A 22,073-nucleotide genomic window follows, 5' to 3' on the forward strand; every position below is an offset into this window, starting at 1 on the left:
TAGCCAATAAACCTGATTCTGATTCTGAACAAGAGATTCAACACCCTACAAAGCGCACTTGCTTTCCATTAAAAGCTATTTGGGACTCAACCCTGAAACAGTTAGTTAGCTATTAATTAGAAAGCTTGAAATGTCAGTATTAGTAGACGTTACTTGCACATCATTTTGTGAATTGTAACACACAGTCTGAAGCAATGTCTCATTTGTAACAGAAGTACTGAATAAACTATTGCTATGGCTAGCATATGACAGATTCCAGGAGGAATCACATATTAGTACACTGTTTAAAGTAATTACATTATGATAACGAATCATGTTTTTGCAAATTAATATCCTTATTATATTTTTCTTCCATTTTTACACACTTGTTTCTTTTTTGAATAAGTTGTCTTCTCTTTTGAATAAGTCCACAACATCCTGCTAGAAAAAAATAATAAAATAAAAATTGCAAGCTTACTCTTTTATCTGTGTGACAAAGCATCCAGTAATCCGGTAGGAAATCAGGTAATTATCATGTAATCTTTTTGGTTTTTGGCTCCAAAATCCACCTTGATGAATTAAATGTAATTATTGACGAAAACAAATAGTAGCTTAATTTCAGTTAACTGTGGTTCTCATGGCAAAAGGTCAATATTGAAAATAAAAATGGCACTTCTCTAACGCTAACCCTAAAACAAGACGTTTGTGATTTAATATTAGAGTTCAAAGTTAAATTTAAATGTATTACTACAGTATGTCTTCATAACATTTGAGAATTATGTAAGTTCTGTGTGAATACATTTTTATAGAATTTTTGCTGCTAGCTACAAAGTTATAATATGTCTATTTCTGGGGTCGATATGTTTGCAGATGCTATATAAAGGAGGCCAGTACATAAAAAAAAAACTTTGTATTTTGTAGCTTTGTATATCTGGATAGAATGGTGCTGGGAAAATAGCAGCCATAGTGAACTCAGTGCTAAAGAAGCAGGAGAGAGTGGGTGGAGAAGATACACTCTAGGAATCTATACCACCCTGAGAATCACTACTCGGATTTTGTGTGATTTCTATGTCAGGGTGGATTTCTACCAAGCATTTGTAAAATTGGAGGAAATGACTGCTGACATGAGGTCTGGCTGGGCTCGGCTAGTCAATTGACTTCCAATTTATCATGGTTAGTTTCACAGTTGTCATCAGTTTTGCTGTTGCCCAGCAGTCTTCTTGAGACCTTTAACCTGGAGGCATTCTGCACAAATCACATCAGCAGTCCTGTGTTCTTTAGTGCACTTTTGGAGCTATTAAGTATCAGTTATGTTTTGCTACAGCTCAACGCTCTCACTTGCGTCCCTTCTTGCTATTTATTATGGCCAAAGTTCCCCGTCTTTAAAAAAAAAACACTGTGACTGTAGCAATATTTCAGGAGTTGCATTACTAATAAGTACTTTTTGCTTATTTGCATCATTGCAACATGGCCTTTTCCCTGAGCTTTATCAGTTGCAAATGTCATTGAAGAAGCATCAGTGCTGAGTCCTACATAGCTAATTGTCCACTTTAATTAGTGTAGCAAAACAAGGTATGCAGTAGAGGCCTAAGAAGAGGCTCTATTATTGTGTAGAGTATTCAAAGCCTAGAAGATAGCGAGTGTCTAAGAGCTAATGCAAATCAAAATAACATATGCGGTTATGAACCAGGTGCATCTCAAAGAAAATGGATAAGGGGAAAGAAAAGGGTAGAGTGTGATGCATGAGTGGAAGTGAATGCTAGAAGGGAGAAAATAACCTCTGACATAAATTTTAGTTGCATTGCGTACCCATCTTAAATGAAGATTGTTGAGATCCCATTGAAAGCCTGCACACTCATATTTCCATTACTGCCCCTTTTTTAGGGTTGTGTCACTGACTGTGTAGGGTTCTAAGTGCTATTTTCAACACAAGATCAAGTACATGTACAGCTCTTACAGCTTCCACTATTTAAGTGACTTACAAGTTGAAGCATTAATGCAATATAATTGTTTTATCTGGCTATCATTTGGGAGAAATGACAACTTTTATTCATAAACTTTAAAAAAAATATAGTTTCATATAATTAAAATCTAGGCTAAAGCACATGTGGCCTGCAATGAATTGGCATCCAGGGTCTACCCTGCCTCATGCCCCAAGTCTCCTACCATAGGCTCCAGGACCCCTGCGACCCTGTATGATAAGACAGTATAAACCATGAGTAAGGGATTGAGTAAGCTAAAGCATGTGTGCTTGGACGGCAGGTGTCCTGTGTGAAGAAATTATCATGGCAACTGGAATCAGCTGTTTGGTAACTTGCTTTGAGAGGCATGTATGTTCAATGTGTGTATGTGTACTCTCATTGGATGCACATTTAATAGGTGCTGTTAAAATAATAGTTATATTACCTATTGATATGCATCATATGCACAGACGCACACAAGTGCACCGAGTCTATAGCTCGATAGCATTCTAATTTGGTGAGGTCTGTGTTTTCACTCAATTTTGTCCAATTTTACCTTGAATAAACATAGCTATTATGACTTCACAATAGCTGAATTACCAAAAGCTTCCATATAGCCACATCTCTGAGCTCAACATTGAGGTTTTATTGTGTACATATGAATAGTGAGAGATGAGAAATGTCTGAATCTAGTCTTTATCACGCTGTTCCTAAATCATAATATCAACTTATGTTTTTATTTTAATGAAACTCTGCATTCACACATGCATATGAGAGAAAAAAGAGACTGAAAATAACGTTGTTCTGGCTGTAATGTAGCTACGTGAGCTATTATTTATCATCTTTGCATTATGCGATTCTGAGTCAAGCTCAGGAGACTCAGCAGGCTGAGAGTGGCCACACATTTCTGGGGTCGGCATGTTTAAGATAGGAGCGTTTGTCCACACTAAAGGGGGCCAACACCTTTACACTCCTTTCAACTCTATGAAGACTAGTTTTGTATATCTGGGTAGAATGGTACTGAGAAAAATAACAGCCCCAGTAGACTCAGTGCCAAAGAGGCAGGAGAGGGTGGGTGGGGATGACACACTCTGAAGCAGGAGTATTTTTTTAACCACAGCCATCTTTATTATGGTGCATATTGCTCTCAAGGCCAGGGCTCGAAACTCATTATGGGGTCATGCTAATGAATAATGGAGATTTAGTCAAGGCTACATGACTGCACGTGTGTGTTGGCTGAAACCTTCAACCAGAGGGTACACACGGGTGCAGCCTTCCACAACCCTTTGCTAGGTCTTTGGAAGCTCAGGCCCAAGGACAACCTCCATTAAGTCGTCTCACTCAGAATTCACATTCAAACCACCTGAGCTTTCAAATTGTGTTTAGCTCATGAAAGACACCTTGAGCCTGTATCCGACGAAAAGAAGTTTTCTATACAGATCAACCACAAAATAGGCAGACAGGAACTGAAGCAAGGTGAACTGAACGTTCTCCCTTCCCTGTAAATTTCTTTTTCATTTCATCTTTCATCTTCAATATTATGTCATATGGGTAAATACATTAAGAATAGAATTTGGTTACTTACTATTTTTGTTATTTATGCATATTTATGCATCACTTAGTTCCTTCCATATTTATACATTTGAGTCCCCTCCTTATGACCTGCCTTTTAAAATCAAAATTAAGGTACGGGGTAAAGCAAAACCTTTCATCTTTATAAGTGTTGTTCATGTCAGTGTGTGCGTATGTGCTGCATGTGTGCACAAGTATATGCAGATGTGGTAGAAAGCTAATAAATATGGCCTAACAAGGTCTTTACCACAAAACTCAAGATGTTTCTCCCTCCTTCCTCTGTTTCTCTACTTCTCTCTCTCTGACTGTCTGCCTCTCTCTCTCTCTCTTTCTCTGTCAGTCTCACTCACACTCTGTCTTTCTTGCTCTTGCACTATTTCTTTTGCTCTCCCTGACACATAGCAAATGTTATTCATAGGTACAAGGGCAGTATTTTGAAAGCAGCAGTTCAAAGGCTTTGGCACGGAAAGCAGAGTGAAGGTGTTTTTGAAAGACCAGAGTGCATTTCCATCCCAGCTACAGAGCACAAGGCCATTTGTGTAGATGAGATGAAGAGCAATGTATCTGTATGTGTGCTGGAGGAGGGGCAAAGGTCATACAGTTGTTGTTATTGACATAGTGATTTAAATGGAGGATGCTATCAAACTCTGATGAACATTTATGAATATGAATAGATGAAATGGAATGTGGTTAATCTGTAAAGAATACATTTGTCTTAATGTTTTGTCTTACTTACAAAATTCTGTTCTCAGGATCATGTCCAGGTCAGGTCAGGAGTGAAACCAAGTCCGTGTAGGGTTAACGAGCCAGGCACCCGTTGCTCATCAGGCCAGCTAATGAGTTCTCTCACACAGCCCTATCACATGACCACAAGGGTCACATGACGAACCAGACCCTGTGTGCCTTTCCCTGAATCATCTGAATATTTAATTCAGCTGCAGATTAACAGCAATCAATTAGTCATCAGAGTACAGGCAGAATCAGTTGTCCAGAGTCTGCAGCTAATAAAGCCATTCAGGGGTGACTGAGGCTTGAAGCCAGAAAAGGCCACATGCTGTGGAGTGACCTGGGGCCTTATTGCTTGGGTTGGTTCTGAACCATTATTAGGCAAAGGACTCAAGCTTATTCAGTTGTGACTTATTGCCGGGATATCTTGCTGTCAGTCTAACAGGTTGGGAAAAAAAGCCCGAACACAGATGAGGTCATGGATTTGTACATTTTGGCGACTGCTGAATTTAAGACATGTACATAGAATTCTATTCCTCTAACCAATGATCACCACTGACCATGTTCCTATTTGATCATGAGAACTTATATCGCTCATAAAATTTGCAGTCATATAAGATGTGTATATATAAACATTCATTAACTATTTAAGTTGTTTTAGTGAGGTTAGTGTTAAGGGTCAACTGCCTGGTGCTAGTATTGAGTATCACCTTTTGCTCTGTAGGCTGATCACATATCAGTTGTGGGATTTTGCTTGTGTTGTTGTTGTTGTTGCCCCTCTCCACTCCTTAACTACATTTTTATAAATCCGCATTCTGATCATAATGATTAAAGAAATAAAGACCAATAGTTGCTGTCAGCAGTACTAAAAAGAAATACCAGATATCAATTCTTGCAGTGAAGGAACATATGTATATTTTTTCCTTAGTACCATTGTGTATCAGACAGAATTACCTTTACAGGTAGCATCTTTGTAGATATCTGAATATCCAGTTAAAAGAAAATGCATATCCTTAATGGGGCGGGGGTGGGGGGGTGGGGGGACTTTGTTTTTTTCCCCTACTGGGAAAGACAGCTGGCTGACTGACTGACTGATGGTATGATTTTTGTTCATTCATTCATTCATTTTCTAGACCACTTATGCTGAACACAGGAAGCCTGGAGCCTATCCCAGGTGCCTTTGGACATCTTGGACAGTGTGCCAAGCCATCTCAGGACACATGAACAAACACTCACACACTCATTCACAAACTACCGGCATTTTCGGAATGACAATTAGCCTAATCTGATGTCTTTCTACTTTTTTTTGCTACAATTAGTTTCTTTCTACTATGCCACCGCCCTGCCTGATATTTCAACATATAATTTTTAACATAAATGCGTACAATGGATTGTGATACCTTCCCCCTGCCCTGTCATTTTTTTGCCATTTAATTCTCATATTTCTGTCATCAACTGGTGTTTTTGTTGGCCAACCTATCTAATGTCTGGTAATTAGTACACCAGTAAATATAAATATCTTTCCTCACATTTCAAATAGTTGCACTAAGTGTGCCCAAAACACTGGTACAGTGGCTCTGATTGATTTCACTCTTTTCAAAGTTTCAATGTGGCTTGCTTTTCAAGCACAGACAACTCCCTGGTCTTATGTTATCCTTTTAACAACAGATACAGTTTTCAAATATTAAACCCAGGATTCAAAACAAGAGTTGGCAATCAGTCACGTGTTCTAATATTTGTAATCACTTGCCATGTTATTTATCACATCCAGATGTAAATATCAAGAAATGAAGATTGAAAATCTGATCTGTTGACTCATTTATTTTTGATACCAGAATGTCCTCAGTACTGTATATAGAATAGTATTTGCCACTCACCTCAGTTCAGGTGAGACTGTATATTACCTTTTGTGCATAAGGTATACTTTGTAATATCTGGCTGGAATATGCTTGTTATACACACTGACATTTGTCTGGACAGAAACTTGTTTGTCCACGAATGCGCTAGCTGTGCTGCTCTAAAAGGTCTGCATGTCTTCCCACCTTTCTGAGGCGAGCCGTGAGTGCATGAATACTGACTCATGTAATCATGACTGATAATGATACATTAATGATACAGATGATGATCTCTTATGTCTGGTCTCTAGCTGAATGGGTGTTTGTACCTGATTCAGTGGCTTACAGAGAGAGATTAGGAGTGTTGTCCTGAGCTTTTGAACATTTTCTCAGGGATGATTGTGGTAGTGTTGTGTGTCCTGTTCCCAGGCTGTTCTGGGGTTGTTACTGTCTTTCCAAACAATAATACAGGGCCTGGCCCTGAAATCTATCAGATAATGACCTGTCTCTGTCAAAAGAGAAAGCCAAAGAGTTTAAATGCTTTTGTGTACCCATGCCTCTTCTCTTCTCTTCTCTTCTCTTCTCTTCTCTTCTCTTCTCCTCTCCTCTCCATGTTTCTTGTCAGATGCTAAGGAACTATATTTGGTCTATATATGGCATTATTTGATATGTAGATGGAGTACACTATGTACTGTTCCTACTACTCCAGTAACTTGCAGAGCTCTTCATCTTTACTGAACCTCCCAGGGGAAGTAAACAGGTTATTAAATATGAATGGGAGAAGGGAAGGGGAGGTACATATTCCCTTTAATTTTTGTGTATTATTAAGCAGGTGGCTGAATATGATAGTGCTGGCTGTCGTATTTAATTAGGGGCTATTTTCCGTCAGCTCAGCTTACAGTGCCACTCTGCTGTTCATCTGGAGTTCATACAGCTTCCAGCCTCTGCTCACCTCTGGCATATACTCAGCTACTAGCAACAAACGTCACTTACAAAATTCATTTATAAAGTTTACAAAATAAAACAAACCTGAGCTTGGGCATTAAATTTAGCATTTTGTTCACCAGAGATCAGTGTTTCTGTATTTTTTCAATATTTTCTGTTAACTACATAGTACTCTAATTTACTGTTAATAGTTAAGTATGCAGAAATGGTATAGATTTGAACAAATGAGGGTGAAGTGTGTAGTTAATTTTAATATACTGAATTCATAAGAAAATGTGTATGTAGATGCTAGTTTCTAATCGTATGTTTAATTGTCCTAACTTTTCCTGCACATCGAGTACAAATAGCAACATAAAGCCAGATACAGTACAGAACATTTAGGGATCATTTCTTATAACACACATGCCCTTTTAAATCAAGGTCTTATTCTCTTGCAGAATCAAAAAATAAAAAATAATAAAATTTTTATACTGTAGTGCTCTGTTTAATCAAAAGTATAAAAAATGGCATAAATAAATATTTAAAAGTCTCTATCAGTCCTGTAAAGATTTATGCATTTTACATAGGGCTTCTGCAGTTATCACTGGGTATATATATATATATATATATATATATATATATATGTTTTATCTTTTATTAAAAAGGACAGGTCATTTGCCCCCTCTTTATATATATATATATATAAACCAACACTCTCTAGGATCCCTACCAATTCACTTACAGAACGTTTTCACACAAAAAAACACATTCTTTAAAAAAATAACATTTTGAATATTTTGACTGAAAAGCAATGTATTTAAGAGATAGATAGATAGATAGATAGATAGATAGATAGAACTTTATTATCCATGCATAGTACAGGTACTCAAAAAACAAAATTAGGTTCAGCATTAACCAGTAGTGTATACAGTATGCATACAGTGTGGGTATATATATATATATATATATATATATATATATATATATATATAGCAAATCTGAATATTTGTATCGGAAGTGGCTATTATGCTATATATATATATATATAGCATAATAGCCACTTCCGATACAAATATTCAGATTTGCTACATTATGTTTTTATCTTGTCACTTCTTGCTGTCTCTTTCATCTCCTTCTCTCTCTCCTCTTTCCTCCTCAGACATATTCCCTCTTCTGCTCTCTTCTATGTCTCATCCTCTGCTCCCCTTTGGTTTTGACTCTTTTCTTCCACTTTTCATATTCTCCTTTCTTCTCCTCTCCTCTTCTGTTATTTCTTCTACTTTTCTCTCACCTCTTCCACTCCGCCCCTTACTTTACCTCTTCTCTCCTCAACTTTCCTCTCCTCTATTCTACTACTCATCTCCTCCTCTGCTTTTCTCTTCTCTTATCTCCTATGCTCTTCTCTCTTTTCTTTCTCTTCTCTTGCTCTCATCCCCTCTCCTTTCCTCTCCTCTCTTCCACTTCTTGTCTCCTCCTCTCCTTTCCTCTCTTCTCCACTCTTCTCCTCTCGTGCCTTCCCTTTTTCTCTTCACATTGTGTTGGCCTATCTGATCCTCGGCTCTTTTGTTGCTCTTTGAAAGGCCCGACCCGACACTCATTATTTTCTCCTTTATCTTCCTCTCTGATTAGGGTGGTTGGGTTTGACAGTCGCCTCCACAGAGATCCTATCCATTACGCTGTCACCACGGGCAGTTTGTGTGTGTGTGTGTGTGTGTGTTAATGTATATGTGTGAGAGAGTGGGAGAGAGGGGATCAAAACAGGAGTATAGCAATGCCAATATGGGTTTGCTTGGTGTGTGTGTGTGTGTGTGTGTGTGTATGTGTGTGTGTGTGTGTGTGTGTGTTTTGCAGGTTAGAGTGTCAACATAGGGTGTTGTGTGAGAATCAGCAGCCCATCTCCAGCTAATTATGCCAGCCACCTTGTTAATTAAATCCCTGTTAGAGGTGGAGGCAGAGCGGCTAATTAAACTGCTCTCTTCGTTCATAATTACAGGATGATACAGTTTGGGGCTGGGGGAAATATGGAGATATTTGATGTAATGGGTTTTGCTGGGTGTACCAGAGCGACATAGTAAATGAATGTCTTTGCTTAAACAACTAGAGTAAAATTTTTATTACTATGCTGGATGGCATTTGTATGTGTGCTTCCGTGCATACAGCATTGAGTCAGTGGGTAAAGCAGGAGTTATCAGTGGAGTAGTAGTGGCTTGCTTATGCAGCCAGACATTGCTAGGAGATACACTGTGCTGTCATTTGCTGTCATAGACCTCATACTGGATCTTCTGTAAGTCAAATGAGAACGATTATAACCATGTGTGCTTTTGTGTATGCCTTGTGTCTGTGGAAGAGAATAAGCTGTAAGCTGTAACTGTCATGGTTTATATGTGGTGGTAATGCTGTACATTTTAAATGTTACTGTTGCTTTCATTAGAGTAACATCTTCCAGGTGACTACTGAGTGTCTTTGGCAACACTGAGACAATACAGAGCCCACTGAGTTTGTGTGTGTGTATGGGTGTGGGTGTGCGTGTGCGTGCGTGTGTAAAGCCTAGAGAGCCCTACATTCATGATTGCTCGATTGCTGGTTTTGCCTCCAAATCATAGGGCTGTGTGGCTCAGTGATGAGTGCATTTACCATCCTGATGACCGCAAGTCCTTGTGTGCATGTGTTGTGTATTTATACTGTGTGTGTATGTGAGTGTGCATTTTTGTATATGGGAAGGTGTGTTTTGCAATGACCTTCATGTTGCATGTGTTGCTTGAGAGAACATGAGAAGATAACACATTCATGTTCTAGGCAATTCAAAATATAATATAATGATGTAAACTACAATAATAAATAAATAAATAAATAAGTAAATAAGTAAATAAAGTAGCCATCTTTTTAAAAATCTTGTTTAATTTTTTTGTAAAAAGAACTGTAAAAATTCAGTGACTATCGCAAAAGTTCTAACTAGTTGATACTCAAATGATGTGGAAAACTAGGAAAACAACAGTTCATATTTTTTTAACCAATACAATACTGCACATAAAGTGACTAATTGTCGCATTTTACAGGTTCCGCTTTGTATTTTGATATATTTACAATGTTCGTAGATTACACTATTGTGTAATCTTTTGTATGTATTTTTTTATGTATTGAAATATATATAAAATACAGTGAAATGAAACTAACCTGACATTTGCAACAAATAAGTTTGTTTTTTGAGATCACTGATTTCATTCATTTTAACAGTTTCTTTTAGTATCATCAGATTTTTGGGAAAGGGGCTTCTTTCCTGGACAGCAGCTTTTAATCTATGGTGATATAAATCTCACTTGACTGTGGAACCTGACACTAATGTTCCAGTAGCTTTGTTAGTTCCTCAGTTGTTCCTGACCATCCCTACTAATTTCCTCTCAAGTGAAAGAGAAAGTTTGGGCCTTATTCAACCCCCCACCCTCAGCCCCACCTCCCTACCCCCCAAAAAACGAGCTGCAGCTCTCAATATCTCGTACTTACCTATTCCTTCTGACTCCAAGAAGTGTTCCTAACCTGTGTAAATGTACCATCTTCTTTCTCAGATCTGCACTAAGCTCATTGAACGTTCTCCATATGTGTTGGTCAATCCAGTGAGAGCTGTCAAATAAACACTTTTTATGTGGACACAGAGAAGATAGAAGATGTAGTCAATAATGAACACCAGAAGGAAGTTGCAAGGTCTTAAACTTGGCAAATTAAAAGAAATTTGGAGATTTTTGGCACCATTGACTAAATATTCCGAGAGGCACAAGTGAATCTTTTGATAGTTAAATGCGTTAAATCACTCACTCATTTACTCATCATCTATACTGCTTTACGCTGTGTTCAGGGTTGTGGGGACCTGGAGTCTATCCCAGGAGGCTTAGGGCACGAGGCAGAATCCATCGCAGGGCACACACACACACAATCAGGCAATTTGGGAACACCTAACCGGCATATCTTGGGACTGTAGGAGGAAACCCACCAAGCACGGGGAGAACATGCAAAGTCCATGCACACAGAGATGGGAAGGGAATCGAACCCGGACCCTGGAGGTGTTTTGTGAAATATGATATTTGTGAAATATGATATGTAATTTGGTACAAAACAAAGTGGTATAATGTAGTATAACCTTCTGTTTAACTTTCAAATTGAATTTTTTCTTTTTTTCTCCTCTTGATCATGCTACCAGTAGCACTGTTTTTGCTGCATTTGGGAGCCATTATTTGTTACAACGCTCAAAAGATACACAAGCTTTTTGTACAAGAGACAAACTATATTATACCATAACCTTATGTGACCATATATGCAGTCTAACAAAACACAAAAGCATGTTAGACAGTAGAAGTAGTGAAACTGAAACTGCTAGAGAAGGAGGCTGATGATGAAGTAAACTTTTGGCATTGTGTTCAATTATACTTGTGATTTTTATCAATCTTTGGAGTTAAAATTTTCTTTTGCACAATAAAACTTTAAACCTTTCTCCTTTTTACAATTTGCTGCAGTGACTTACTACAATATATAATCAAAGCATTTGATTTTTTTTACTCAACCAAGAAATTAGTGATGCAAAATTGTGTACTTAAATTACCACAAACTCAGCTGCAAGCTGATTTATCCATTGTGATAGAGCCTCCACAGAGGTTTAGCATTTTGCAAAAGCACACAAAATTCACACTAATGTAATGAAAACATGCACAAAATATTCTTTATTAATTTGCAGTACTGCTTTACAATAATTGTTTTTTGAAAAAAATAATAGTTTGCTTAAATGAGCATTTTTGGTGTAAACAAAACTTATCAAGACCCACAGTTTTATTTTTTGTTTATTTAAGAAAACTATTTTATTAAATATATCTTTTTTATTACATAATAAAAACCTGCAATTTTAACATTTTGTTGTCCTGGAGCATTCAGTTGTGTGTCTACGTAATATCAGGAAGAAAGAAAATCAGCTATGAACTCAGAAAAGCAATTGCTGTGGTTCATCATCTGAGAAGGCTTAAAAGGCTATCTCCAAACAATTTAAAATTCACCATTCTACAGTGAGGATGATTGTTTGCAAATGGATACTCTTCAACAACAGTTTTATTTAGTATAAAATTTTTTACAAGAGTGGATATCACAGAAAATTCAGTCAAAGGTCATACCATTTAATGTTCAGATGTATAAAGTGCTAGATCATATGGCCTGTTAGCACAATAAATGTTTATTTTTATGACAACAAACCTAAGCAAATAATGATTTCATTGAAAGGTTAGAAAATGCACCTTTTGGCAAAAAAAACAAAAAAACAAAAATGGCAGCATGATTTAGATTTGCAAAACTGCATTTAAATATAGACATTCTACGTAGAACAATATCAATGGACTGATGAGGCCAAGGTGGAAATATTCAGTCATCACTGATCAACAGCAATGTATGGCAAAAAACAAACATAGTATATAACCATAAACACTTTATACTAACATTTGTGCATGATGGTGGAGAAGTGAAATGTTTTTTAAACTAATGACACTTTGATTAGAGAGCTTCTTCCTCTTCTGTAAATTCTTAGTAGCAGTTTGTAACAAGGCATTGAAGTTCCTACACATTAAAATGTCCATTACCTATATACACTTACAAGTAACTTTATTAGGTATGCCCGTTCAACTGCACATTAATGCAAATACTTAATTAGACAATCAACAGCGCATTCAAGCATGTATACATGGTTAAGGTGATCTGAGTTCATCTTGATCCAAGTTCAAACCATGCATCACAATGGTTAAGAAAGATGACTTAAGCCACTTATAAATGTGACATGGATGGCTGGTCTGAATATTTCCAAATCTGCTAATATACAGGCATTTTCACACATAATCATTTCTAAGGTTTACAGAACATGGTCTGAAAAGAGAAAATATCTAGTGAGTGGCAGTTCTCTGGGTGGAAATGCCTTTGATGCCAGAGGTCAGAGGAGAATGGTCAAATTGGTTCAAGCTGATAGAAAGGCAACAGTAAATTAAATAACATCTTGTTATAACCAAGGTATACCAAAGAGCATCTCTGAACACACAACACATTGAACCTTGAGAAAGACAGGCTACAGCAGCAGAAGACTACACTGGTGCCACTACTGTCAGCTAAGAACAGGAAACTGAGGCTAAAATTGACATGGGCTCACCAAATTTGGATGGAAGATTGCAAAAACATTGCCTGATGTCCTAATTTCTGCTGTGACATTCAGATGGTAGGATCAGAATTTGGCATAAATAACATGAAAGCAAGGATCCATCCTGGTATAATGGTGTGGGGGATAACTTCTTGGCACACACTGTACCAATTACACCTTGGTGCCAATTGAAAATTGGTTAAATGCTACAGCCTACGTAAGTGTTATTGCTGACCATGCCCAGTCCGTTATGTTCAGCAGGATAAAGCGCCATGTCACAAAGCTAAAATAACTTCAAACTGGTTTCTTGAATTTGAGTTCAATGTAATCGAAAGGGATCCACATTCATCAGATCTCATTCTAATAGAGCACCTTTTGGATGTGCTGGAATAAGATATTCACATCATGGATGTACAGCTGACAAATCTGTAGAAACATCATGCCATCATGTCAATATGGTCCAAAATCTTCAAAAAATGTTTCCAGCACCTTATTGAATCTGAGTTATGAAGAATTAAGCAGTTCTAAGGGCATAAGTGTCCAACCCACTACTAGCAAAATATATCTAATGAAGTGGCCGGTGAGTATATTTGTTGTGATTCATTTGTGTTTCATGTTCAGTTATATGGAGTTCTTACATGACATGGAGTATTTTAGGGTTTTTAAGGCTAAAGAGATTAGCATACCTTTGACCTGTTGGTATGGTGTTAGAATTAATATGTCTGGCAAGGTTTTTGCTGCTAGGCCTTTGTAAGCTGTTTAAGTGAAAGTGTACTTGTAGGGACACAGTAGCTTATGTTTGACAACTACTTACAAAGCTATGCCCGGATAATTCAATTTACAATACAGCAAAACATTTTTGCTTTATTTGTAATTTATGGATTGGTTGTTGTTTAATATTCATTTTGTCTTTCTGTAATGGTCCGAATGTCATTTACCTTTAAATTGCATTATCATAAAGAAATAAACCAGAATTTGATGAGCGATATTCACCTGAGTTAATGGAAAATGCAATTTGGGGAGAAGTAATTATTTGGGTTTGTGGGAAATAGACTTTTTTTCTGGAAAGGACCGAAATGAATTTAAACATTAATGGGCCCCTTGATTTGCATCACAATGGCATGTTATTGTCATGAATGCAGGCAGATATTGGATGTGCATTTTTGTTGGTCTAAGCTCTTGTGGTTTTAAAATGCACAGCAAAGTTAAATATGCTGATTAGAGGCCTTATCTGGCAACATGGACCATCTCATCACTTCTGTCAATGGCTGCTTCATTTAAAAAAAGATGCATTAAAAATGGCGAGTGGGTAATCGAATATAAGTGAATTAGTGGATTTTCCCCCCCACAATTGCACCCTTAACCAATAGACAGAAAATACTGTAGTAAGCAAAATTCTGGGGGAGCTTTTGAGGACTGGGCATCTTAAGGCGTCAGGGGGCTTCTTAGAAGCTGCTAGTCAATAGGAAACTTCAGGACATAAACGAGAGAGGGGAGAAGAGAGAGAGAGAGCGCAGCAAAGAAAGAAAAGGGCAGGTGTAGGTAGGAGACTTTGATCCACTCAGACCTTCTTTAAAAGCATGACCTCATTTAGAATGCTGGGAGCCAGGATAGGGTGAGAGGGGGTGCCCAGTGCCCACCAACTCTCTCTCTCTCTCTCTCTCTCTCTCTCTCTCTCTCTCTCTCTCTCTCTCTCTCTCACACACACACACACACACACACACACACACACACACACACACACACACACACACACACAATAATCAGCAGGGTACCTCATTGACCCTTCATTCCAAAAAAAAGGGGGAAAGGACAGGGGGACCAAAGAAGCTTTTAGGCTAATTTGGCTCTGGGGAGGCTGCTGCCCTGTGGCTATACTAGCTCCTGGACTAGGGCTGTGCCACCTCTCTGCTCTCTGGGGAGGACCAGCCACTTGGACACAGGGAGGGACTATGCACTAGGTCAGGGGCTATTGTTGACTTTTTATGCCAAGAGGCTTTTTGGTGTTTGTTGTTACCGTGTCACCTCTAATTAGTGCTGTGTAGTGAGGTTAAATGAGATTACACAGTCTCCAGACCCTGCTGCTCAGCTTTTGGGCATGCTAAACAGGCGTTTCTCTCTCTCTCACACACACACACACACGCATGGATGCAAACATGCAGACGCACACACATGGCACCAGTTTTGTAGCTCCTCTCAGACTACAGCCAGTCACTGCAACAGTTTGCATGACCCCATGAAGAGATGAGGAGCAGATTATACTCTCTTTCCTCACCCACATTTAAAGTGTCTAGATCAATTCTGTAAATTACGATCTTTCTCCAATTATAAGATAAATGAATTTTAAAATTGAGTACATTTGTGTGTATTTTGTTATGCCTGGTTGGCTTTAGAATCTCTAATGATGTAGGCTATGATGTGTCACTTGGCTTTTGGTCCCCTAGTGATTCTCATCACATGCTCTTCAGCTGGAAACTAGCGTGCTCTCTCTGGAGCGTGGAGCATCTGTTAGTCTTGTAAATTCAAGCATAGCATCCAAGTCCAATAATAGGTGCAGCTGGGAGCTCTGGTCCTAACGAGGCCTAAGTGGGAAAGTGGTTAACAAGGAGACCATCGCTCCCTCTCTCTCTCACGCTTGCCCTCTTCCTCCCCCTCTTTCCTGCTCCTTCACTTCTCGCTTCTCCTTGTGCATAGCAACCATTGTGCCCAAAGTGAAAACCCTGCATCTTCCTAAACAGTGAAGCTGCTACATTAAATAGCATAGGATTTCAATTACAATACACTAAAACCTGCACATCATTTTGTCTATTTTCTTTCCTTTTCTGCTATTTATCTTGCCTAAATATTCCCTGAATATATATTTTTTGTTGCCTCAATGCCTACACCCCCCTTTTCTCTCTCTCTTTCTCTCCTGCTCTTTCTCTCACTCTCCTTCTCTAGTGTTTGGGGGTCTTGTCTGATACCCATTAGCGTTAGGGCTTATTACCTGGGTAATGAGCTACACAGTCTCTAATTAGCTGGGGCCTGGAGAAGCTGACATTATTCCAGCCCTGGAGCCGCCACAGCCATTAACAGAGCTGCTCTAAGTGATCTGTCTGTGGACTGTTAAAACCATTACATTCATTATATATCAATCAAAGGAAAGGTGTTGCTGCTAATTGAGGAGTGGGAACAATGCTTAAAATCTTGCCGTTATTGATGGGTAAAAAAGGAAAATAAGAAAAACACCCCATCAATGTCTGGATAATGGTCATATGTGCTCTTGCTATGATGGATAGATTTTCTTACATAATGGATGATTTATGTCTTAGTGAATATACTGTGTCTTTTAATAAAATTATCTTTAGCATTGCCTCTCTTTATTCTGGCAAAAAAGGAGATGCGTTATTATTAACTAAACTATCATTTCCTTTAGCAATGCCGTTAAACACCAATTTTTTAACTGCACAAGAGTTTATTGGATTATTTTGTACAAAAAATAGTTCTAATTCATTTCATTTTTTAAATTTATGTTTTGTGCCTATAAAAGTTTTATTCACCATGAGGAAAAACAGATGCAGTCATTATAAAATTTAACTGACGAATTTACAGTATTTCACTGTATCTTCTGTAAATTTCTTATGAAGTCTTTTTTGACTATTGAAACTCAAAGAAAGATGAATGCATGCACACATTTTACTTTTGTTGTTTCATTTTACCACACTAGATAAAACTCAAACCGATAAGCCTGTTCACAATTATCCAGGCATGATTCTTTTTACACTTTCCTGCATTAAAGAGGAGAGGTGGCGTTACAAGCGTGATATTGATTTATTACACCCAGTTCCTTCCTAACATTTATTCTATTTATGAAGGATTTCTTCGCTTATTAGACCTACGGCTGCTGAAGTTTGTATGTTTAAAACCAGGCTGGTTATTGGGAGGGGGAGAACCCTTTGAGCTTTAAAGCCTTTGAGTCCATCTCTAACACAAGGCTTTTAGACTTGACCCCACACTTCTCGTTTTGCCCCATCTTCTCTCTCTGTCTCTTTTCGTTGTCTTTAAACCATATGAGGCTACAGACAGCTCTGGACAGAGATATGGGGAGCCTTCAAAGCAGTGTTGTGACTGCTGTTTCATCTGAGTACAAAGAGTGACATGGAAATGTGTTCAGCCTTTCAGTACGTTTTGCATTTATGCTAATGATGCATAAATCAACAGATTGCAAAAGAACCGTGATGCCATGTGAATCTGTAAACAGACATAAGAGGTGTCTCTCTGAATATGTGGAGTTTGCTATGAATCTTATCCACTAATGGTGATGACTAATAGTGATGGTGTTACTAGTTAAAGCCATTGTTTCTTATAAATTTGGCTTCAGATGCTGATTAATTTATGCCAGTAACTAAATAATATGCTCAATAAGGATAATTATCTGGGTAATAAAATGAAACTTTAACTGCCAGTGGTTCTCATAGTAAGGTCTGTGAGGCATAGTCCAGAATTTCTTTGGGAGGCCATCACACTGAGCCATGTTTCCACCATCCTCAAAAAAATTGAGCAGAAATAGTAACAACTTGGAACAACTGCATGTGATACTATCTTCCTTGATATGGAGCTGCCACACTTTTTGGACATGCTTAAAAAATGGCTCGTAAGGATATGATCAAAGCAAGAAGAGAGAAGCAGGAAGACAATGACCTTGATCATTTAACAGCATAACTAACACCTCTTAGGGACTCTGTGCGTTTTTATTGGGATGCCACTATGTTGTTGCTACATCAATGGATGTCCTCTTCATGCTTAGGTCTGATCGTGGTAGGTCTATACCATTTTGTAAAAGACCATATATGTTCTTCTGGTGCTTTCCATGCAGCAGGTTATCAGTACGTCTATGTCACGTTCAGAGAATTTAGTATAAATAGTGGATCCAATTCCTCATACAGTACCATCACTGTGTGTTGCGGTGTATATTCCAACTCGCCAGACGCAATGACATCATAGTAAGCATGTGATTAGCGCCTGGTACGAGTGTTTTGTGATCTAATCGGATGGATCATCTGCATGATCCATCCGAAATTAGTAACAATGAGATAGATGCATTGAAAACCTAGCAGAGATGTGTCTAGGAAGTAGTATAAATTTGAGAAAGGCAATCATGGCATTTGTTGAAGTGTGACCACCAAAGTTACAGTGTTGTAAATAGATTTTGTAAATTTAATATGAATGTTATTTATTTTTAGGGGTTGTATAGTTATTGGCCTGTCCACCAATAACAAGTCTAGCTACTTGAATTCAAAGCGTTTACATTTCTGGAGACACTCTTATCTATAACGACTTAAAGAAGTTTTAATTAGTAAACACTTCCTCATACTAGTCTCTATCACCAAAAACATCCTCATACATAAGTCAGGAACTAGGCATACCATCAGTCTAAATGCCCTGTTGTGCTGGTTAGTGCAGAGTAAAAACACATAGATAAAGATTTTTCTTTTTTTAATTTAAGTACTTGGTGAAGAGTTAGTTCTTTAGTCTTTGTTGACTGGTAGTGACTCTTCTGTTCTGACAGCCAGGGAAAGTTTGCTCCACCACAAAGGTGCCAGGACAGTCAGGACAGAGTGTCTTGATTTATATAATACATGTTCACTGAGCGATAGTGGGGCCAGTCGACATTGAAGTAAGTTTGGTGCAGAGCAGAGTGTGATAAGTGCTTCATGGTAGATGAGTGCTGGTCCTTCTTTGTTTTTTGTAGACAAGCATCAGTTTTAAATTTGACATGGATTAGCATGGAAGGGAATTTAAATAAACTATTTTTGATAAGGAGTAAGATAGTTGAATATTTGGCTTACATCCATTAAAAAAACACATACTGTGGGGAGCCACGGAAATTATTTCACAGATAAGGAGTTTTTATCTAAAAATATTTGGGAGACAGTTTAAGTTAAATTATGGTAAAATATGGTAAAACTTTGTTATGATAAATATTTAAAATGCTTTAATGATTGGTTAACAACATGTTTTACATCTTCTGAAAAAGCTGGTATGAAGACAAGTTCTTGTTTTATATAAATTCTTTATATGTCAACTATGTATAAATATATGATATTACAGATGACTGGGTCTTCAATTTTATTGTGATGATGAGTCCAATTGAGTAAATAACAGTGGTATGCTATAGCAGGCCATTAATGAGGCCTGCTAGGCAATGGTTACTGTGCTTGCTTATGTTTCTGAGACAGTGCATGTGATGAACTGTAGGAGAGGAAAAACAATGATTTGATTATTTGTAATTGAATGTCTGCCAAGTGTTTAATGCAACAGATTGGGCACAATAGCAGTGAGAGAATCAGTCGCATATGATCCCGCCATTATCCCACTGAGGCAAAGTTGGAAGACAGATTGCAGTGGAAAACGGCAGAGACAGACTTGACACCTGCTCATGTCTCCTCGAATCCCACCACTGTTGGGGAGAGGGGACTTGATTAGCTGAGCATTGCTAATAGATTGAGAAAATTACCACAGCGGTATCCTGCTGAAGAAGTGCTGAACCCTGAGAGAGATGTTTAACCACTGGCAGCCCAAACAGCCATGGTAAGAGATTAATGAACTGTGCAGTGATCGGGTTCAGAGTCCTGCTGATGAGGGGTTCAACAAGACTCTGTTGGGGATAATGATCCATGACAAACTGTATACACTGTTGCTTTATTCATAGATCTGACTACTGGGTCTAATTTAATTGTACTATGCATTTTTGTTATCAGTTTAATAAATAAAAAAAAAGCTAAAATGTAAGTCAGTCCTTATTTGAATTTATTTTTAAATACAATCAACATTTACACAAATGGCACATATTTTAATGTCTTTGAACCTTTTCACAAAATCATCACAATTATTGTCTTAAGCAATAGATAAAATTGACTGAAAAGTGTGAAAGCCTGACAACTTTGCGGTCCCAGTTTTATCCTGAGCTCAGGTTATTGTCTGTTGTGGTTTATTAGCATCTTTATTATTGTGTTTGGGTAGGATTCTTCTGGATTCAACCATCCAAATGTCACAGCAGAAATTGAGACTCATAAAAACCAGGCAATTTTCTATTGTCCAATTTTGGTGAGCCCATGTAAACTATAGCCTCCATTTCCCGCTCTTAGCTAACAGGAGTGGCACCCAGGGTGGTCTTCCACTGCTTTAGCCCATCTTTATAATGTGTTCAACATGTGTTTGCGGAAATGCTTTTCAGCATCTTTGAGTTATCTTTTGAGTTACCGTTGCCTTTCTACCAGCTTAAACCAGTCTTGCCATTCTCCCCTGGCCTCTGGCATCAAAATTCAGTTCCTTTTTATTTTTGTAAAGCCTAAGGATGGTTTTGCATGAAAATTCCTGTACATCATTAGTTTCAGAAATATTCAAACCAGCCCATCTGGCACCAACAAACATACTACATTTAAAGTCATGTCTCTGACCCATTCTGATTCTAATTTGAACTTCAACAAATTGTCTCTACCATGTTTACATGACTAGGTCCATGAATAAATTGAGCTGCTGCTATATGATTGGGTGATCATATATGTGTGTTAAAATGCAGTAGAACAGGTATACCTAATGAAGTGACTGGTGAGTGTAGACTGTAAATATTGTAAACCATTAATTTAATATCATCATCATCATCATCATCATCATCATCATCATCATGTTAAACAGTAGGGTTTGTGAATAACTTGAAAATACAAATCCTTTCTAGGATAAGGACAACATACTGTAAGCATCTACTATCAGATGGAAATAATATGGTTCCCACTGAGTCAAAGCTGTTATATGCAAAATGACATACACACTCCATTACACTGTCAAAGACATATGCTACACTCTTAGAAAAACAGGGTTCCATACAGCACAGATTTTTTTTCCTGCAATATAGGTACTTTTTCACAAATATATATTAAAAAAACCAGGTAGAATGGGCTGCATATGGAAACACCCTGGTGATTTAATTTAATTTTTTTTTTTTTTAGTTACACTGCTTTATAAAATAAATGTTTTATAGAGGCAATCTTAGAATAGCTGTTAAATATTATGTATATATATATATATATATATATATATATATATATATATATATATATATATATATATATATATATATATATACATAATATATCTGTACACACTGATCTGCATTTGTGCAGAGCTGGGAAAAGAATTGGTTGTGAAAAGAAAGAAAGAGATAATCCCATCCAACAAGCCGCAGATTTGTATGTGGTGTTACTGGGCAGACGAATTCCCTTGTCAGAAAGGGTAATTATTTGTGCTATAGATTAGTATTATTATTGTTAGTAGTAGTAGTAGTAGGTGTTGTAATAGTAGTTGCATACATGTATACATTGTTTTATTGAAGAAGAAAATAAGTTCATTTACTATACATCCATCTGTCCAAGTTACATACTGAAAAGGTTAAATTGTACTATCTGTAAGTTATTGTGTCTGGAATGATCTCTATTTAAAGCATAGCTGTTTAGCCACTGATTGCATCCTAACACTTTAACACAAAAACGTGTATTGAAAAAATATTTCAAAAACCTTCTCAAATTATTATATTAACATATGATTTGAAGTTATCTGCTAATTTAAATGCCATGTTGAGCTGCTATATTGCTAGTTTAGCTATCTAGATAATTAATGCAAAATTGTTCCTTGACCTGTACCAAAAGTATGCTGAGACCTACCCACCAACCCCATAGGTATGCACCAACTATTTTGCATCTATTTGGCAAATATTTGACACATTTTGTAATTATTTAAAGTGAATTTAAGTAAATAAACTTTTCCAACATCACTTTAAAGAAGTTACTAAATAATCATTAGTTTAAGAGATAATATAAAAACATAAAACACTTTTAAGGGAAGGAAAAGAGTAAGTATTTAATATTTGGAATGGCACTCATGAAT

Source organism: Clarias gariepinus, chromosome 5 (genome assembly GCF_024256425.1).
Source record: "Clarias gariepinus isolate MV-2021 ecotype Netherlands chromosome 5, CGAR_prim_01v2, whole genome shotgun sequence".
Classification (NCBI taxonomy): domain Eukaryota; kingdom Metazoa; phylum Chordata; class Actinopteri; order Siluriformes; family Clariidae; genus Clarias; species Clarias gariepinus.